The following is a 22,435-nucleotide window of genomic DNA, read 5'->3' on the forward strand; positions in this document are numbered from 1 at the left end:
AAAAATATAAATTTAAAATTGTGGAAGCTGGTGAAAATTACAGTGGGTTCATTATACTAACCTTTCTTTTTCTATAGATTTTGGAAACATCCATATTAAAAAATTAAATTTCTTTACCTGTCAAGTGAGGATTAAGTTTCTTTATCTGTCAAATGAGAATAACATCACTATCTGACAGTGTTTGTGAAATGCGCACAGAGTAATTACTGAGAAAATGTTAGAATGTTAAGTCTCAGAAACTCTAACCAGCAGGTAAGAGGGGTAAGGAGAGTTAGAAGAGGGTATTGGAGCAGTGAAGGTGGGGAGCTGTAAATGGCAATGGAAAGAGACTTGACTTGGTGTGGTGAGCACACAATACAATATACAGATGATATATTACAGAATTGTACACCTGAAACCTATATAATTTTATTAACCAATGTCATCCCAATCAATTCAATAAAAAAGAAAAAAAGAAACATTACACACACATACTTGGTGACACAAACAAAAACCAACCCACTGTATTTCCTTCAAGTTTTTGTTTTACTGTGCATTTTTTTAGTTGTGACCATCAAAACTGAAATAACTTTGTATTTTCTTTGAAACCACATATGGCCACCTATAATCTATAATCTTCCTAATCATTTTTAATGCTAGCTTAATATTTTATAATGAACCTAAGGTAGTTAACCAATACTCTCTAATACATTAATTTGTTTTAAACTGTCACTATTATAGCCATTGCTGCAATAAATTACTTGGGGCATTAATTTTCAATTATTTTTGTGATAAACTCCCAAGAATGGAATTATTGGGATAAAGATATGTACATTGTAATGGCTCTTGATATCATTATATTGTCTGCAAAACTGGACACTTTAGAATGCCACAAACAATGGCTGAGACTCCCAGTTTTACCACACTTTGTTAGTGTTAGGTCAGAGTCTCTCAAGAAACCAGACAGACACAGTGAGCTAAGGAGCAGGGTTTATTAGCGGGGAATAAAAGGAAAAGTGGAGCCAACTGAGCCAGGCTGGGACTTGCAGGGTTGGGGGGCGGGCAGAGTGGAGAAAGGGGAGCCAACCAAGAGAGGTTAAGACTATGGGGAAAAGTGGGGCCAACCAAGGGAAGTTGCATAGCCAACCAAGGGAGGTTAAGACTCACTCAGTTGTTCTTAGGGCTGGGTTTTTAAGCGTAAAAACCTGCAAAGGGTACTAGTTGGGGTGTCAGAGTCTGACTGGTTAAAGCTGGTTGCTGGGTGCCATTTCTGCTATTGTTCTTGATACATCTTGTCAGGCTCCAGTTAAAGCTGCATCCTGTTATGCCAGATCTGCCAACCCCAGACCCCAATCTTAGCCAGGCATCTGTTTGTCCTGGGTAGGTCAGCAGGCAGTTTTCCAGGCAGGCATTTTCTCAGGCTACACTTTCCCATGGTACAGTTTTCCTGCCTGGTGATTTTCCATTCCTCCTAGGCCTACCTAGGTCTGTCAGTTAGCATCTTAAAAAGTAATTTTACTAGTTAGTAATGGTACAGAGGTTCTTTACTATTGTTTCATATTTACTTCCAAATTGAAAATACAGTGAATTTTAAATTACATTTGGATTAGTATCCTTACTATATAAGGAGTATGCAACCATGTACACACACAGACATATTGTACAAAGTAATAGAAAACTATGTTAAGAAGACAAGCAGGTATATATCACAAAAAAAATATGTAGATAAAATACTGAAAACAACCATCCTCCTAATAAAATGAAAAAATATATAAATTAATGAGAAAACATTTTTACCTATCAAACTAGCAAAAATTCATTTACAAGGTACAGGAGTGCAGGAAAGTGACTTACACTGTTAGGAGATGAAACTAGTAAAATCTTTCTGGAGGGTAGTATGACAATGTCTGTCAAAAGTCTTAAAATTCTGCATCCCTCTGTTTCCACATTATACTTTTAGGAATTTGACATAAAGTGAAGAACAGTATACACACTCAGGGATTTAGCTACAAGGATGTTCATACCAGTATTGTATATAATGTTAAAGTTAAGAAAATGTATATTGATTGTGGGCTAGTTAAATAAATTATGACACATCCATAAACAACAGCAGTATATAGCCATTTAAAATCAAGAAGAATACAAAATATTATACAAAGTCTCCAATATACTAATATATAAAACTAGGAAACTACAGAAAATTAGGTAGGCAAAGATTTAATTTTCTTTCTTAAAAAACAGTATTCAATTTACCACCATTTACCTTGAAGTTAAAAACCATTTCTTGTCCTATATAAGAAAAATGTGTGTTCTCCATAGTAACTGATACAAGTGGTATTAAAAAAGAAATCATTCTTTTATTCACAATCTCAATTTAATCAATATAATTTGCTATCTTATTTCATTGCACTAAGAAATAGCATGAAGTACCAATAAACTGTATGATATATACATTCATGCTAAACTTTACATTTTTTACTGTTGATTTTTAGAGAGAGGAAGGGAGAAGGAAAAATATTGATCTGCTGTTCTACCCACTAACGCATTCATTTGTTTGATGCTTTTATGTTCCCTGACTGGAGATCCAACCTGCAACCTAAGCTTCCTGGCCAGGAGAAAAACTCTTTATTCATATGATTTACTAATATCAGGACTTCTGGCCAAGATGGAGGCATAGGTAGACACTGAGCCTCCACGCACAACCCAAAGAAGGTCAACAAAATATTTAAAAACAAAAAACAACCAGAACTGACAGAAAATCAAACTGTATAGAAATCTGACAACCAAGGAGTTAAAGAAGAATCATCTATCCAGACAGGTAGGCAGGCAAGGCTGCAGCTGGAGGGCAAGGCCGAGGCTCCCAGACATGGCAAGGTGGCAGATGGTGAACTGGGAAGTCCCACATTCAAGTGTAGATAAACCGGGAGGAACAACTGGGGAGCAAGACAGACCATGCAACCCAAGGTTCCAGTTTGGGGAAATAAAGCCTCAAACCTCTGACTGACAACACCTGTGGGGTTTAGGTGGCAGTGGAAGAAACTCCCAGCCTCACAGGAAAGTTTGTTGGAGAGACCCACAGGGTCCTAGAACATACACAAACCCACCCACCTGGGAATTGATGCAGACCCTGGCTCATAGGGTCTGTGATATTGTGGATGAGACACGACAAATTCATGTGGACTACCAAGTCCTGTGGAGGAAAAGGGACAGCGCAGCTTCTCTCTCAAGAGGAGAAAAGGCCTTGGCCCTTGCCTTGACAAGCTTTTATTGCTTTTTCTCGGCACATTACATGATGGTCCTCATTCACTATGCACAGGTTCACTTTAGGTGGTTACCTTTTACAGAAAACAAAGGATAGGATGCCGCTAATCACATCACAGAAGAAGGATATATGCAAATGCAAAGGGAAAAGTGGTTAAACTGGTTACACTCCATACTGGGGAGGTTTAGCACAGACTTTAGGAAGCTACAGTAGGCACTTGCTGCCTCAATTCAGTGTGAGGGAGTTTTAGCAAAAGCATATCTCATAGAACTCTAGGTACAATGCAGGCCTGATTCCCCACGGGAGAACCTATCCATGGGAGTGGGAGCTGGACCCATGCCAAGCAGAAGGGTTTCCTATATTTCCCTCCTTGCTTTTAGTTAGGATGACTATAGATTCCACAAAGCTTGCTACTTGATGGTCTCTCACATGACCCTGGGAAAATAATTTGCAAATGCATCAAAGTACACAGAGCATTACTATAATAAGTAAGCAACCAGCAGTTCCAAAGACTCACATTCTCAGAATAAGCCTATCAATCATTGTCATGCAGTAATGATCAAATAGAGAACATTCAAAGAACTCTGAAGGCCTATTTTGAGTCAGAGTCAAATAGCTAAAGGGCCATAAAACTTTGGGGGGAAAAAACTCATTTCAGGCTTGGACCCTTATCATTTAAATTGAGGGTATTAGCAAAGTAGGTTTCCTAGGATTTTATGCTTTCTTTCTTAGGCCTGATTGCCCCAGGGAACCCACCCTTTCCAGCACAGAGCCGCACCCACCTCTGACATTGTTTCAGGCTTAGGTGGAGCAGGGGAAGTAAGGCAGCCAAGAGATTAGGAGACTTCTTGCAAATGGAATAAGGACTCAGGCTATGTTAAAGACCATGGGTGAAGGTCCATCAGCCCCTTTTTCTATAGCCCCCAAGTCCTTCCCTGAGGCCCCTTGTGATTGTGCCTGTCTTAGGTCGTCCCTCCCTTGAGGAATCTTACCTATCGTTGGCTAACCGATCATGCACTGGGGACCAGTCAGGGTGAGGTAAAGTGGTCAGAGGCAGTGCTCCTGCCAGGGAGATAAGCTTCATCTCCTCAGTGGCTTAGGGTCCCAAGGTCTGTCACTCAGTCTTAGCCATGGGGAATTACAGCTTCTGAAACCAGGCAGAGTGGTTCCCAACATCTAATCTCCCCATTTTTTGTCTTTGAATGCAATTGTAGTTGTTAAGCCTGTGAAACCTACTATTTACTGTTCCCAAATGCAATCTTGAGCAAACAACCTCCATATACATTGCAAAGCAGAAATAAGGATTAAGACAAGGAGGAATCTAAGGGCTGCAATGACCCAAACTCGTAAATTCAGTCCATTGAACCAGTTTTTAGGGTTCAGCCATTGTATATATTGTGGAGGGTCTGGAACACTTTTTGTTCGGTAAGGCCTTTGCTCGAGCGTTAAAAGCCTTGATGTCCTCTCATGTTGTGGAGACACACCTAAAGGGAACATTGTAACCCACAAGCCAATCCCCTTGGTACAACTCCCAACTAGGTCTAGGCTTGGGAGAAAGAACAAAGATTTGCCCTTTAATCAGCTTTAAAAACATCAACTAGTTACAGGACAATTTACAAGCATCTCAGCAAATTCTTTCTTTTAAGCTGCCTCTTGCAGTCCCTTCAGATTTGCCTTTTCCCTCCGTCCATCTGCATAAGGATTTAAAGGTGCAGGTGGAGAAAAAGCAAGTCTCACAGCAGTATAGGCACAATGCAGGCCTGATTCCCCATGGGAGAATCTATCTATGGGCATAGGTCCTGTGCATCTCTGAGTAGGAGCTGGGCCCACACCATGCAGAACGGTCTCCTATAGGGAATCAGCACCAGAAGAGCTCAATTTGCTTGTGGGTAGCGAGGGAAGTGACTGAAAACTGGCAGAGAACAGAACAAGTGGCCTTGTTCCCTCTTGGACCCCTGTCTCACATATAGCATCAGAAAGCAGCGACATGGGTTGCCCTGCCCTGGTAAATGCCTAAGGCCCCACCCCCATGTAATAGGCATGCCAAGACAAAAAAAAAAAAAATGGCCCAAATGAAAGAACAGATCAAAGCTCCAGAAAAAGTATACCTGACAAAGAGATAGTCAACTTATCAGATACATAGTTCAAAACACTGGTAATCAGGATGCTCACAGAAATGGTTGAATATGGTCACAAATTACATGAAAAATTGAAAGCTATACTAAGTGAAATAAAGAAAAATGTACAGGGAACCAACAGTGATGGGAAGGAAACCAGGACTCAAATCAACCACTTAGAACAGAAGGAAGAAATAAACCATAAACATTCAACCAGAACAGAATGAAGAAACAAGAATCCAGAAAAATGAGGAGAGGCTTAGGAACCTCCAGGACATCTTTAAACATTTCAACATCTGAATCATAGGGGTGCCAGAAGGAGAAGAGGAAGAACAAGAAATTGAAAACTTATTTGAAAAAATAATGAAGGAAAATTTCCCCAATCTGGCAAAGGAAATAGACTTCCAGGAAGTCCAAGAAGCTCAGAGAGTCCCCCAAAAGTTGGACCCAAGGAAGCACACACCAAGGCACATCATAATTACATTAGCCAAGATTAAAGGAAAGAATCTTAAAAGTAGCAAGAGAAAAGGAGACAGTTACCTACAAGGGAGTTCCCATAAGACTGTCAGCTGATTTATCAAAAAAAACCTTGCAGGCAAGAAGGGGCTGGAAAGAAGTATTCCAAGTCATGAAAGGCAAGAACCTACATCCAGGATGGCTCTATCCAGCTTTCATTTAGAATGGAAGGGCAGATAAAGTGCTTCCCAGATAAGGTCAAATGAAAGGAGAAAGGAGTTCATCATCACCAAGCCCTTATTATATGAAATGTTAAAGAGACTTATCTAAGAAAAAGATAAAATAATATGAACAGTAAAATGACAACAAACACAATTATTAACAACCAAATCTAAAACAAAAACACAAGCAAAAACAAACTAAGCAAACAACTAGAATAAAAACAGAACCACAGAAATGGAGATCACATGGAAGGTTATCAGCATGGTAGTGGGAGGGGGAGAGAGGGGGGAAAAAGTACAGTGAATAAGTAGCATAAATGGTAGGTAGAAAATAGACAGGGGGAGGTTAAGAATAGTATAGGAAATGTAGAAACCAAAAAACTTATATGTATGACCCATGGACATGAACTAAAGGGCGGGGATGTGGGTGGAAGACAGTATGCAGGGCGGAAGGTAATAAAGGGGGGAAACTGGGACAACTGTAATAGTATAACCAATAAAATATATTTAAAAGAAAGAATTACTAATATCAGCATATACAAGTGCCCCATTTTCCACATCTTAAAACTGAATATAATGCAAATGAGAGAATATTGATCAGAACACTTATAAAACACAGAATTATCTGTAAATGCAAGAAGATACCCAAGATGGCGGCCTAGGTAAACATGGCTCACCTCCTCACACAACCACATCAAAGTTACAACTAAACTATAGAACAACCATCGTTCAGAACCAGCAGAAATCAAGTTGAATGGAGGTCCTGCATGACGAAATTAAAGAAATCACCACATCCATCCAGACTGGTAGGAGGGGTGGAGACATAGAGAGGTGGAATGGGTGATCCCAAACCCACATGTGGTGGATAATGAGTAGGAGGAGTATCTTGGGAGCAAGGGGTCCCAGCCCCACACCAAGGCATCCAGCCCAGAGTTCTATCTTCCAGCCCAGGAAGATAAGTCCCCCTGGCTTCTGGCTGTAAAAACCACTGGAGATTGAGTCAGTAGAAGAAACTGCTGAATTCCCAGGAAGTTCCTCTTAAAGGGCCCACACACAGACTTATTAAAACTCACTCTCTCAGCTCCAGCACCAGGGAAGGCAGCCTAAAAGGCACCAGTGGCATACAGGCAGGAGCTGAAGTGTCTGGCATCAGCATGAGAGCTGGAGGGCAGCTTTCTCTAAGACAGAACTGCTGGCAAAGACCACTGCTCCTCTTCTGAGCCCTCCCTCTACACACACACAGAGCACATCAGGCATCATATCTGAGACTCCATCAGCCTGGCTCACACTGTTTGGCCCACCCTGGTGATCCTCTGAGACTCAGCCCCACCAAACTTTACAGGCCCGCCCAAGTAGTTAACAGTGGCTTTTCCACATGAATGACTTTTCTTGACACTGCTTCTGAGCTTCCTAAATCCTCTCAAACAAGGAGAAACTCACCTCCTGAGCCCCCACACCTTGCTAGTGACCCCAGACCCAGCACTAGCAGCAGCTGGCCTGGATTCACATTCTCTCCACACTGGGGCACCTCCAATCCCAGCACAGGAAGCAGCCTGTTGAAGACTGCTTATAGCTTATGCCAAGTGGCCCCAAACAGAACACAAGCAGGCATCAGAGCCCTGCTATAGCAAGCACAGCTCTGTGGAGTGGGCCCTGCACAGCTGATCCTCCAGGAGGCAGAGATTGGTGGTCAGGGGCCACAGCTAGCCCTTGCAGCTGACTGGCCTGACAACAGTAATCAAGTCTCAACTACAGGAAGAGGGTGTACTCAGCCCACACAAAGGGTGCACCTTGAGTACCCAGCTTGGGTGATAGGGGAGGCTGTGCCTCTGGACCCTATAGAACACCTACTACATTAGGCCATGCCACCAAGACAGGGAGTCATAGCAGCTCTACCTTAATACAAAGAAACAAACACAGGGAGGCTGCCAAAATGAGGTGACAAAAAAACATGGTCAAAATGAAAGAATAGAACAAAATTCCAGAAAATGAAATAAAATGAAGATAAGCAATCTTTTGGATGCAGAGTTCAAAATAATGGTTATAAGGACGCTCAAGGAACTTAGTGAGGACCTCAAAAACATAAAAAAGATCCAGTTAGAAATGAAGGATACAGTAATTGAAATAAAGAACAATTTACAGGGAACCAACAGTAGAGTAGATGAAGCTGAAAATCAAATAAATGATTTGGAACATAAGGAAGCAAAAAAAAAAAAATCAGAACAGCAAAAAGAAAAAAGAATCCCAAAACACAAGGATAGTGTAAAGAGACTTTGGTACAACTTCAAACACTCCAACATTGACATTATAGTGTAACAGGGTGCAGCCAGGGGGACCCCAAATAGGGATTTGTAATGGGGTCCAAAACTCAGGGTGCCCAGGAAATATTAAAATATATACATATACAGATACAGATATAGATATATAGAATGTCTTCATCCCCACAAGTCTGGGGGATGAGACACATGGAACAGGACCATTAAGAGCTGTTTTGTACAGTAACAGTTTTGCAGCTAAACTCTAGCGTGGTCATTTAACATATCTATAACTTTTAACTGGTTTCATGGATATGTGAAATAGCTGTGGCCATGCTTTGAGCCAGGGAGATGGGAGTGACTTCAACCCAAAATGGAACTGGTAGGCAACTCCCTCTGGTTATAATACCTGCATGTGAGAGAAAAGAAGGAAAGTTGGTGCCCACATGACTTTGGAGTAGTTACAGACCACACAGCTTTGGTGGGAGCTGGGACCATGTAGCTTTGGGGTGCTCCCTTTTGCCATGTGGCTTAGGAAGCAGGAGAGACCTTGCTGGGACAAAAAGGAGTGAAAGGACTCTTCCTGGTGGGCCACGAGAAGGTGCCACATGGTTTTGGATTAACTGGAGATCACAGCAGCAACACAGCTGATGGTGCCAGGAACTGAGGGGCTGCCTGAGCCATGGATTTCTACTTCTTCTCCTGAGATACAGTACCCTGGACTGGGCAGAGGGAGAAGGAAGGACTGTGTGCATTTGTGGGTATTCTAAAGGACTTTACTATTTTAATGAGGACATTAAGTCATTACTCTAAGTCTGTATAACTTTTTGAATAAATAATTCCTTTCTTTTTCACCAATCTCTGGCATTGACAGACATCTTTCCTTGGTGGTGGGCAAGGCGAACCTAGCACAGGGGGTGTGATCCCTAGAGCAGAAGTGGGGAATCAACTCAGTAATAGTATATTGTTCACCCCCTTGGGTCTGCTCTGTAACAATATGACTGTCAGAAGAAGAGAAAGCAAGAAATTAGAAATCTGTTTGAAAAAATAATGAAAGAAAACTTCCCTAATTTGGTGAAGGAAATAGACATAGAGGTCTCAGAAGCATACAGAGTTCCAAACAGGATGGACACAAAGAGGCCCATGCCAAGACACATCATAATTAAAATGTCAAAGGTTAAATAGAAAATCTTAAAAGCATTAAGAGAAAAAGTAGATAGTTACCTACAAGGAAGTTCCCATAAGTCTGTGAGCTGATTTTTGAAAAGAAACTTTGCAGGCTAGAAAGGATTGGTAAAGAGTATTCAAAGTGATGAAAAGGAAGATTACTACCAAGATTACTCTATCCAACAAAGCTATCTTTTAGAATGGAAGGGCCGATAAAGAGCTTCCCAGAAAAGAAAAAGATAAAGGAGTTCATCAACACTAAACCTTTATTATATGAAATTTAGAGAGACTTACTTAAGAAAAAGATCAAAACTATGAACAATAAAATGGCAATAAATACGTATCTATCAAAAATTGAATCTAAGAAACAAACTAAGCAAACAAGCAGAAAAGAAATAGAATCACAGATATGGAGAACAGTTTGATGGCAGCCAGACTGGGGGCGGGGGTAGTTGGAGGGATAGGTGAAAAGGTTAAGTTATTAAAAAGCACAAATTGGTAGTTACAGGATAGTCATGAAGATGTAAAGTATAGCATAGGAAATGGAGAAGCCAAAGAACTTATATGCACAATCCATGTACATGAACAAAAGTGTGGGGATTGCCTGAGGGAGTGAGAGGTGTTGAGTTGGGGTGACGGTAAAGGAAAAAAAATTGGGACAACTGCAATATCATAATGACTAAAATATAATTTAAAAAATACAACATAATTAAAAAAGAATTACTAATAGTAGCGCTTTCCCTCTCAGGTGTGCATCTCCTAAACTCTAATGGACCCCACGAGACTTGCAACCAAGGGAGCAATGGGCAGCAGCAGCTTATCCCAGGCTAACACCCTGAATCTATCCTCAAGGCCCCATTTTCTCTGACTGACTTGCACTGAGCAAACAGCAGCCCTACAGTGGCTCAATTCTGTCACTGTGACTTACTCCTCCAAAAACTAAAGCAGACCTGCCTAGTCTCTCTCATTACTTCTTCTATCCTAAGCCCTTCCTTGTTTCACTGTCCCCAGCTTTAAAAAAAAAATACTCTCAAAATTTAAAAAAGAAATTACTAATACTTACTAAATTCTACTGAATTTCCTATCTAAAATGACAGAACACTGCCACATTTTACATGACTTATGAAAATTATTTATTTCTTTTTAGACAAAGGTAAGAAGAGAAACATCAATGTGTGGTTGCCTCTCATGCGCCCCCTATTGCGGACCCGGCCCACAACCCAGGCATGTGGACTGACTGGGAATCGAACAGTGACCCTTTAGTTCACAGGCAAGGGCTCAATTTACTGAGCCACACCAGCCAGGGTGCAATAGTGTGGCTTTCAAGTAAGATATCTATAATCATGTTCTCATCACCACATGAAATAATACAGTGCTGTGAACCTCTTAGTCCTGCTTGCAATACAGTGGGAATTTCTCCCTCACACCTCCTAATCAAGGCATTTGTCTCCTCCTAGTAAAGTCCAAGCATTTAAACAAGACCTAAACCTTAATCTAGCTGCTTTTTAGCTTTAAGAATAGGGTAACCATACATTCTGATTTGCCCAGAACAGTTCTAATTTAAGCATGTAATCTGGTATCCTATATAGTCAGTTTCCCTTTTCACTCTTAAAAGTATCTAGGTTTGGAGATAAATTCTATAGTCACCCTAGTTAAGAACCATATAAATACATGAATAAATGTTCTATTAGTGAAGAGTGTGCCTCCCAATACATTTTATCAGTAACATTACAGTAACAGGAACAATATAAGAGTTAAAGGAAAAAACTGTTCAGTTTTCCTACAAAATTTTAAAATAGTAAATGAAATTAGGTTGAATTGTACCTAAAATCATCATAACACGTATTTGGGACTCTCACAACAAAGTTAAGAATAAATGATGTAGAAAAAGTATTAACCTATTTGGCAACTAAAAGGAATAAAACAGAGTTTGACTGTCAGGTTCTGGATAATAAAGCTGTGGCTATCAGTATTAGACCTCTTGGATCCCATTTTCCTACAAAATGTCTCAGACAGTGAAAGGTCAACTTGCCCAAGGCTCACCCTTTCTAAGGAAGGTGGAAGGAGAAATCCTAAAATACAACACTTCACTTCCTCTCCTCCGTGCCATGTAATATCATAAGGACTAAACTACCAATCATGATCTCATAAGCATAAGGAGGGTCCCAGGGGTCTGCTTACCAACCTCTCTTCTTACTCTCATCTCCATCTACCCCCTAAAAAAGATGAAAAACAAAACAAAGGATATCAAGGGGAGAAAAAAAAAACAACTTTGCAACTAAGTCCTGACGTTCCTTTGTAAAAAGTTATATTCCTCTCAACAAATGGTAATTCCTTCCTCCCAGTTCATCAGACATCCTCACTGATTGATTTTTTTCATACCAATTTGTTATCAATCTTTTCAGTCCCACCTTAAAATTCACTCAGAATTTAACCAGTTTTCTCCACTTTCATCTGCTACTGCTCTGATTCAAACTGGTTTCCATTCTTCCCCTTCTCCCAGGTCAAAAAACTGAGGTTTACAGAAGTTAAGGCAATTGCCCATGTCACATAGCCTGCAGGTAGTAGAGCAAGACTAGAATGCAGAAAAGCAAACTACAGAGCCTAAGTTCTTAACCACGATACCATACTGACTGTTTTTCTGTCTGCATTGCTGTGGAGCTAGAATTCAAGTTAGATCGCTGCCATTGAGTCATAAGATACACAATAAGCACTGACTTACTTAGAGAAGTATGAAAAACACAAAACTTCAATATAAAGGACCATCATTATCAAAGAATTACTTGAAAAGCTCATCATAAACTTAATAATGAGGTGAATAATAAATGGCTTTTAGGAGGACATCTCTTTTTTAAACCCCTTGCTTCCTTCATACCTGATACATTCTTTCTTCCTCCCTCCTTCCCTTTCTCTTTCTCTCTCTTTTAATGACTTGGCAATGACATACTGAGCTTCCAATAACTTAAATATTCAATATAAAATCCTGCTGCTTAACAAGTTCAGGAATAAAACAAACTGCAGATGACAGAGCTACCTTCTTGACCTAAACCTGACCACCTTCTTTCTTTCACCTTTAGTATCCGCAATTATACCTCAGCATCACTGCATATGTGTTGTTCCTTTATCCTTAAATATTCTTCCCCTAGACCCTTAATTTAAATTTTGAGATATAGCCCTGGCTGCTGCGGCTCAGTGAATTGAGTGCTGGTCTGTGAACCAAAGGGTCACCGGTTGGATTCCTAGTCAGGGCACATGCCTGGGTTGAGGACCAGGTGAGGTCCCAAGTAGGGGGCATTCGAGAGGCAATCACATATTGATGTTGCTCTCCCACTCTTTGTCCCTCCCTTTCCCTCTAAAATAAACAAACAAAACCTTTTAAAAATAAAATAAGATACATTTTGAGATATAATTAAACATTCAATAATATGCACAGGTCTTAAGAGCTCTGTTCAATAATAACCAACAATTGTCTACACTCACATAACCATCACCCAAAACAAGATACAGATCATTTCCATGGACTTTAGGAAGTTCTCTGTCTCTTTTTAAACAGGTTCTCTCCCCCTCCAACCAACAATTATTTTCTGATTTCTATGAGCTCAATTATTTTCTGATTTCTATCACTTTGGAAGAGTTTTGCTTTTTTTTCTCGGACTTTATATGAACAATACAGTAAAATGCTCATTTACACCTAGTTTCTTTTGACATAATGGTTTTGAGATTCATCTGTGCTGTTGGTTGTATTGGTTGTGAGTACTGTAAATACATCACAATTTTTCAATCAACTTTTCCTATAAATGGACATTTCATTTGTTTCCAATTTTTGGCTATTATGAATACTACTATGAATATTCTTGAATTCATAATTTTGTGCACATTTTCATTTCTCTTCATTAAATATCTACAAGTAGAATTGTCAAGTCACAGGATATGTTTAGTTTCATTAGAAACTGCCAATTAGTCCTCCAAAGTACCTGTACCATTGCTTATCCACCAGCAATGTGTGAGTTCCAGTTGCATCACATCATCCCCATTTTGTGTCTTCAGTCTTTCTCGTTAGTCATTCTAGAGGGTGTTAAATGGTATCTCACTCTGAGTTGACTTCACATTTCCCTGCTAAATAAAGTTTAGTACTTTTGCTAGTGTTTACTGGCCATCAGTATAGCCTCTTTTTTTTAATTACTTTATTGTTGTTCAATTACAGTTGTCTGCATTTTCTCCCCACCCTATCCAAACCAACCTCCCTCCCTTGCTTCCACCCTCCCCCTTGGTTTTGTCCATGTATCCTTTATAGTAGTTCTTGAAAACCCTTCTCTGCACTGTCCCCTCCCCCCTCCCCTCTGGCTATTGTTAGATTGTTCTTAATTTCAATGTCTCTGGTTATGTTTCGTTTGCTTTTTTTCTTCTGCTGATTATGGTACATTTACACAATGAAATTCTACGCAGCAGAGAGAAAGAAGGAGCTCCTACACTTTGTGATAGCATGGATGGAACTGGAGAGCATTATGCTAAGTGAAATAAGCCAGGCTATGAGAGACAGTATAGCCTCTTTTGGCAAAAGTCTGTTTAAGTCTTTGCCTCATTACATTAGTTGGTTATTCCTCTTTCCCTCATTTTGCTATTGAGTTATTACAGTTTTTTAAATACACTAGATACAAGTCATTTGACAAACAAATATGCTGGAAGTATTGTTTTCCCTCTCTATACTTACTTACTTATTTTCTTAGTAGTACCTTTTAAAGGACAATAATGTTAATTTAGATAAGGTCCAATTTGCCATTGTTTCCTTTTATGTATCTTTTTTTCTCTTAGTATCTTATCCAAGAAATCTTGGAATACTTTGTAAAAATATCAGCTCACTAGATCCTTTTTCTTTCTTTTTTCCAGATGGTATGGAGCTTTTAAAATATGTCTGCAAATTCTTCGATACTCCTCCCTTTACGAGGTGAGCCTTAATTCCTCTACTCTCATGTAGCAGCAATGTTTGTCTTTCTCCCACTGGATTGTTTGACACTTAGGTAGAAAAATGTAAGTCTATTTCTGAGCTCTCTATTATATACTACTGATCTACATATGTCTATACTTATGCAATACACTACACTGTCTTGATTACTGTAGGTTTATGGAAAATCCTGATATCAGGAAACAAAAGGCTTCCAACTCTGTTCTTTTTCAAAATTATTTTGTCTATTTCTTTTTTTATTGCATTTTTTCCATTACCATTTACCTCCCCATGCCCCCTTCCATTTCCACCCATCACCCTACCCACTGCAATCACCACACTGTTGTCCATGTCCATGAGTTTGTTCTCTCATTCTCTCCCTGTCCCACTTTATGGCTATGCTTAAGTGCTTTGCATTTCAGTAAGTTCATAGAATCAGTTGTTCTGTTTGTTCAAACAAAGCCTACTAGGATGTTAATGAAGATTGCACTGAATCTATACATCAGTTTGGAGAGAATTCTATCTTAACAATGCTGAGTCTTCCAACCCATGAATATGGTATATAACCATTCATTGAAGTTTTTTTTTTAACTTACATCAGCAACATTCTGTACCTTTCCATGTTGAGAGCATATCCTTAGTTAGATTATTCATAGGTATTTGATGTATTTTTAAAGATTTTATTTATTTATTTTGAGAGATGAAAAGAGAGGGAGAAAAAGAGGAAGAGAAACCTCAATGTTCAAGAGACACATCAATCAGTTGCCTCTCGCATGCCCCTAACCAGGGACCTGGACTGCAACCTAGGCATCTGTCCTGACTGGGAATTGAACTCTCAATCTTTCAGTTCACAGACCAGTGCTCAAACCACTGAGCAACATCAGCCAGGGAACTTGGTGTATTTTTTAATACTTGGAAATGATAGTTTTTATTTCAATTTTCAAATTGTTTATTGCTTGTATAAAGAAGTACAAATGATTTTTGTATATTGACTTTGCTAAATTCACTTACTAGAATTGGTTTTTTTTTGTAGATTCCACAGGGTTTTCTTTCTTTAAAATATTATTTATTTTTAGAGAGAGGGGAAGGGAGGGAGAAAAGAGGGAGAGAAACATCAATGTGCAAGAGAAACATCAATTGGTTGCCTCTTCCACATCCCCAACTGGGGACAGATAGAGCTTCCCATACAAGAAAAAACTTAAGGAGTTCATCACCACTTAGCCAGTATTATATGAAATGTTAAAGGATCTTTAAGAAAATAAAAAATATGAACAATAAAATGGCAATAAATACATATCTATCAACAACTGAATCTAAAAAACAATATAAATGAACAAGCAGAACAGAAACAGAATCATAGATACAGAGAACATTTTGATGGTTGCCAAATGGTAGGGAGGTTGGGGACTATGGATGGAAAAGGTGAAAGGATTAATAAGTGCAAATTGGTTGTTATAGAATAGTCATGGTGGTATAAAGTACAGCATAGAGAATACAGTCTGTAATATTATAACAACTATGTATGGTGTCAGGTGGGTGAATATTCATCAGGATGACTACTTAGTAAGTTATGTAATGTATAAACAGTGTAGTGTACATGAAACTAATATAATAATGTATATCAACTGTAATTTAAAAAGAAATGCTATTAAAGGCCCATCATAGAAAAAAGTTAATTTTGACAATACCTTAAGGAGACCAAGTGAGATACTACTTAAAATTTGTAAGCATGAGTCTCAGGGCCTTTGTCCACCACTCCTATGTATTCAAGTGGGTTCTGATGAAATAGAATTCACCACTGGCTCCAAGATCTTCTATCAGGCCTTTTTTCACCTTTCTTGGCTTCTTCCTTGAACTCCTGCTGCAATCCAGGAAAGCCATCATTGCCTGGTCTTGTTCTGCCTCCTGCTACAGACAAGAGCAGCTCAATTGGTCCTCTGTTAAAGACTTCAGATAGAAATGCCACAGTTTGTGAGTCAATATCTCTGAAACTCCAGACCAGCTGTGTTAGTAAGCAGCAAGGCTGTATGCGCCCAGCTGCATTAATCTTATTCTAGCACAATGCAACAGTAGAGAGGTGGCCCAATCTAAAGTTACTGATGATGGTCAAGGGACCATCATGGCAGATCTCAAATGCTGACCTGAAAGTGTTGGTTTTCTCCACTCAGGTTAGCTGGGTCTCAGTGTACCACAGCCAGTTTTCCACATTCTTTAGTTCACCATGCAGCTCCAATTGTTGCCACTGCAGTTCACTGTAGTCCCTATGGTACTGCCTTTCCTGTTGGTCCAGCATCTCAGTCTCTCCCTGGGCTGCCTTCAGAGCCACATCTGCTCTTTCTCAATTCTTCTCCACATTCTCCAGCTTCTGAAATGGTCTCACTTCATGTCCTTCAGCTCCTCCTGCAGTGTCTCCCTCTTGTCCTCACTTATTCTCTCCCTGGTCTCCAAACATGGTCTCTTTTGTCTTTAGCTCATGAAACAATTTTTAGTATTTCTTGGCAGTCCAGGTCTGTTAGAAACAAATTCTCTCACTTTTTTAATCTGTCTAGAAATATGTTTATTTTTGAAAGCTATTTCTGCTGGATATAGAATTCTAGTTTAGTGGAGTTTTTTTCTCTTTTAACAAGTTCTTTTTATCCTCACCAGGAGACAGTTTTTTTTTTATTCTTTTAGAGGAAGAGAGAGAAACATTAGTTAGTTGCCTTGCATTTGCACGCAGACCAGGCATCAAACCCACATCCTTTTGGTTATGAGATAACACTCCAACTTAGGTGAGCAACACTGGCCAGGGTGGTGTTTTTTCTTTCATTACTTTTATAAATGCCATTCCATTGTCTCTAAGCATCTTTTTTTTTTTTCTGGTGAGAAGTTAGCCATAATTCAAATTGTTAGTCTCATGTATTTAATGTGTTCTTCTGTTGCTTGTAAGTTTGCTCTTTGGTTTTCAGTAGTTTGATAATGATGTGCCTAGGTCTGAGATTTTTAATTCGTTGGTTTGTTTTTATTTTGTTTTGTATTTAATGTGCTTGGGGCTTGTTGAACTTCTTGAATTTGTGAGTTTATCAATTTTAGAAGTTCTTTACTATGTCCTCAAACATGGCTTCAGCCACATTTTTTCCTATATATATAATTACATGGATGTTAGACTATTTACTATTATCCCACAAATCTGGGAGCTCTTATCTAACTTTCCCCTATTCTTTGTAATGTTTATCAATTTAAATATGTTCTATTAACCTTTCTTCACATTCATTGATCTTTTCTTAACATGTTAAGAAGCTATTAAACCTATGTAATACATTCTTCATTTCCAATATTGTATTTTTCATTTACAGAACTTCAATTTGGTTCTTTGGTATAGTTTCCATGATTCCACTAAAAATCCCATCTTTTCATTCATTTTGTCCACTTTACTATTAGATCCTCTTGCATTTTTTCATTGTTATCTTTAAATCCCTGTCTGATAATTCTACTATCTATTAACTTTGGATCTTCCTCTACTAATTGCTTCCTCTCTTGACCTTTGGTCACATTTTCTTGCATCTTGTTAATTTACTTATTATAAGCCAACATTTTCTATAAAAATACCTTAGCAATTGAAATAAGTAATATTTCACTCCTTAAATAGATAGGACCCTTCTGACTGACCACTAAAATTGGGTCTAAGTCAATCTCATCTGTAATTAAACTGGGTCTGGACTTTGACACAGCTTAAATTTGATTTAGTTCATCACTAGTTTCAAATATTTTGGGGATGGAAATCAGGACTTTCACTTTAGCAGGGTCTGGGATCTGAGCCCAGGTAGAATTCTAGAGATCTGCCTGTGCTTCACAGCTAAACTACCAGCTTTCAAAACTGTGGGAGTACTTTACATGTATACTGGAACTAAATAATTAAGTAAATAGATGGCAGATGGGTGAGACAGCTTTCTCATTATTGGAATAGGAGTTTACAGATGAGTAAGGGGAAAAAAGTCATAATGATCTATGTAGTAATAATGGATTAGAGTTAGATACCTCAGCAAGAATTCACATTTAGCATATTATAGACATAAAAATGTTTACGGGTATATGCATATACTAATCTATGTATATACACATATATTTCCTAACTATTAGCTGCAAGAACCTACAACCAACAATACCACAGTAGCATCAAGAACATCTAGCACCAAGATCTTGGTTTCCCTATTCTCCAATAAAAAACCATGAGTCTTTGGAGAAATGGCCAATTGGTGAATAAAATATACAAAATGGACTTAGAGCATTATGTAGCACAAAAAAGTAAGCAAGTATGTTCTCTCTCTCTCTCTCTCTCTCTCTCTCTCTCTCTCACACACACACACACACACACTGATGAGGGTATGTCAAAGATACACAGGAGCCAATTGAAAGAGCTCTGAATAACCAAATTTGAACCATTTCACCAAAAAAATAATAGTTGTATTATAACCTCAAATATGAACAATGATTGAATAAATAAATACATGAGGAAGAGGAGACAAATCTCCTACACAGAACTCCAAATAATTTATGTAGATACTCCACCTTCAAGGAGGGGGAGCAAAACTACCCACTCCTTAAGTGTGAGCTATACATAAGTGACTTCCTTCCATAGAGTACAGTATGGAAAGAGAGAAAAAAAAGAGTAACTTTAGTCCTGGCCAAGTGGCTCAGTTGGTTGGAGCACTGTCCCATACATCAAAAGGTTATGGGTTCAACTGTCAGGGACTTGCCTAGGTTGTGGGTTCGATCCCCAGTTGGGGCATGTATGGAAGGCAACCAATTAATGTTTCTTTCTCACAATGATGTTTCCCTCTCTCTCTCTGTCTGTCTCTTGCTCCCTCTCTCCCCATCTCTCTCTCTAAAATCAGTAAACATACCCATAGATGAGGATCAGGAAACAAGAGTAACTTTACAGTTGAGAAACTTGACAAACACCACCTTGACCAGGTGATCTATGTCAACATCAACACTGATTAAGTCATGTTGATAATCTACCCTTAATATATTAAAAATGGCACTTAACCTCTGTGGTCTTCCCCTGAAAAACTAAAAACTCCAATCTAATCATGAGAAAAATACCATTAGGGGGACATTCTATAAATTGCCTGAACAATACTCTTTAGAACTGTCCAAGTCATCAAAAACAAGGGAAGTGTGAGAAACTCATAGCCAAGAGGAGCTTAATAAGGAGACATGTGGGATTCAGGATGAGATCCTGAAACAGGAAAAGGCCACTAGGTAAAAACAAAGGATATGTGCATAAAGTATGGACTTCAGCTAAAAATAATGTAACAGTATTAGTTCAATACTTATAACAAATGCAGCAAACTAATATAGTTGTTAATAACAGGAAACTCGGTGTAGGGTATATGGGATCTCTGTACTGTCTGTGCCATTTTCCTACAAATATAAAACTATTCTATACAAATTAAATTTACTTAAAAAAAAAAAGAAGAAACAACAACTGGAGCTCTCTCTGTGCTTTAAGTATGACTTCCAGGTTTTTCATTTGCTAGAGAATTCTCTTCACTTTCTAGTCCCACACCTTGTTTTCTGCACCTCCAGTGCTCTTTCATCCCTCCTCCTGGCCTTCCTTTTGCAGGACAGCCTCCCTACATTATGTGATGGCCTGGAATGAATTGGAGGAGTTTCTCTTACCTCTCCTGCCCTATCCCCAGTCCTTGTTGACTGAATGCACAGAATGACAGAGTGTGGGGTAGGGATCATTTCCAGTACTTTCCTGGTTGCAGCCTTCTATAACTGAAGGCCTCCAGTGACTCTGGTGCATTTCTCTCAGCTCTCCTCCTCTACTCCTTCACCCTTCTTCAACCCTGTTTTCTGTGGATGGTTGATGTGCATTTGGAGGAAGTTCCTGTGCTTCAGGGAAGACCTCTACTTCCCTGCCAGGCTTGTGGCTTACTTTCCCTGAGCATTCAGTAAAGACTTACACATAAGACCTGGATGGTGAGTGCAGACTTCCTCTTTGGTGGAGGGGGAACTGGGATTATTCATGATTTTAGCTGGCCAGACTGACCCAAGTATGGCAATTTCAAGTCTGTTGACAGTTTGGTTGGTTTCTTCTTTCCCCATCTACAGTCGATCCCTCTCCATGAGTTGTTCTATCCCAGGGCAGCTGTGGGTTTCTTCTCTGCTATGAAGGTTTCAGTGCATTCTTCAGTTTAGTTCATTTAGGTTTCCTTATGTCCTCAGCTCTTTGACAAGTTTTTTTCAAAATGACCCTTATTTGGCTTCTAATGGTTTTCAGGATGAGAATGACACTATCTTAATAACTCTGTACATATGAAGAAGCAGAATTCTCTCACCAGACTTTTGATGGTTCAGTCATCCCCATATATAAGGTCTCTGCTCAAATATCACCTCGTCAAAGATGCATACCCTGATCACCCTATCTACAAAGTTTCCTTTTTTAGGAGGACCCAAAATACAATCCTTCCAAATAACCAGAGTAGTAAACATGAATGACAATATTTCTGTCAATATTATACCACAGCCATAGAATATACAAGCATTCAAAGGGAAAAAGATACTTAGAGGGAAAGAAGTATTTTGTAAATCATATACCTGAAGATTATCTAGTATCCAGAATATATGAAGAAATCTCAGAACTCAACAACAAAAAGACAAACAATCCAGTTTAAAAATGAGCAAAGCAGTTGACATTTCTTCAAAAGAGATATTCAGAGGCCAACAGAGCATGAAAAGATACTCAATGTCATTAGTTACTAAGGAAATATGAATGAAAACCACAATGAAATACAAGTTTACACCAACTGGAATGACTATAATGAAAAAATTTTAAAAGAAAAAAACAAGTGGTGGCAAGGATGTGGAGAAATTGAAAGTCTTGAGCACTGCTGGTAGAAATGTAAATTGGGGTAGCTTCTGTGGAAAACAGCTGAACACTTCCTCAGTAAGTGAAACATATTAGAGTTACCACAGCAATTTCATTCTTAGGTACATATAGTACCTAAGAAGTCTAGTCAAGATAACTCAATATCTATAAGACAGAAAACAGAGAGGAGAAAAATCAATGAAATAATTCTGGAAAATATCCCAGAATTAAACAATGTTAAGTTTACTATTTGACAACCCAGGATGCACAGAATAATGAATTTTAAAAATACATCCATACTAAAGCATATCTTTTGAAATTTCAAGACAGAGGAAACCAAGAGAAGATAGTACAAACTTCCAGGCATAAACGAATAGGTAACAACAGATTAAAAATCAGAATGATTTTGAATTTTTCAGCAGCTACAGTATGCACTGGATGAAATTGTAAAATCATCAAAATTCTGAAGAAAAACAATTCCTAATCTCAATTATACATAGAAAGGCCAAACTATTAATCAAGGTTAAGAGGAAAATACAGGCACTTTCAGAAATGCAAGATACTGCCTTGGCAGGGTTGCTCAGTTGGTTAGAGCATCATTCCTCTACACCAAGGTTGAGGGTTTGGTCTCCAGTCAAGGCACATAGAAGAATCAACCAATAAATGTATAAATAAGCAGAAGAACAAAATATCGACATTTCTGTTTCCCTCTTTTCATCTCTCTTTCTCTCTTTCCCTCCCTCCAAAATAAATAAATGCAAGGTATCAAATAATTTGCCTCCCATTCACCCTTTCTACAACAAAATGTGGGAGTAAACCAAGAAGAGGAAGACATAGGGAAGAAGAAACAGAAGATCCAACACAGGAGAAAAGAATTCTGAGGACACAGAAACCACTCGAGATTGGGGCACATTGCTTGGGAGGCACTTCTTCAACATGACGACACTGACAAAACAAATGATGTGAAGGAAAATAGGAAATTTGAGTTTAGTTAGTGATAAGGAAACAGAAAACCATATAAACAATGTCCTAAACCAACAACTCAGTAACATCAATTCAAATGTTACTTGAAATCACAGGAAAATATCAAACAGCTAAGAATTGAGAATGGATACCTCTGAGGAGGGGAAATAACATGAGAACTGAGAATTACTCTGTATGAACAACTCCTAACTAC

General features: G+C 38.8%; 1 protein-coding gene and 1 pseudogene across 7 annotated transcripts in view; both read right to left on the minus strand.

Annotated features, from left to right (window-relative positions):
* Positions 1-22,435, minus strand: part of SHLD2 (shieldin complex subunit 2) — a 234,068-nt gene that overhangs the window by 170,755 nt on the left and 40,878 nt on the right. The gene's annotated exons all lie outside the window — the stretch shown is intronic.
* Positions 16,110-22,435, minus strand: part of LOC114497138 — a 47,312-nt pseudogene continuing 40,986 nt past the window's right edge.

The sequence above is a fragment of the Phyllostomus discolor genome, chromosome 5, assembly GCF_004126475.2.
Source record: "Phyllostomus discolor isolate MPI-MPIP mPhyDis1 chromosome 5, mPhyDis1.pri.v3, whole genome shotgun sequence".
Lineage (NCBI taxonomy): Eukaryota > Metazoa > Chordata > Mammalia > Chiroptera > Phyllostomidae > Phyllostomus > Phyllostomus discolor.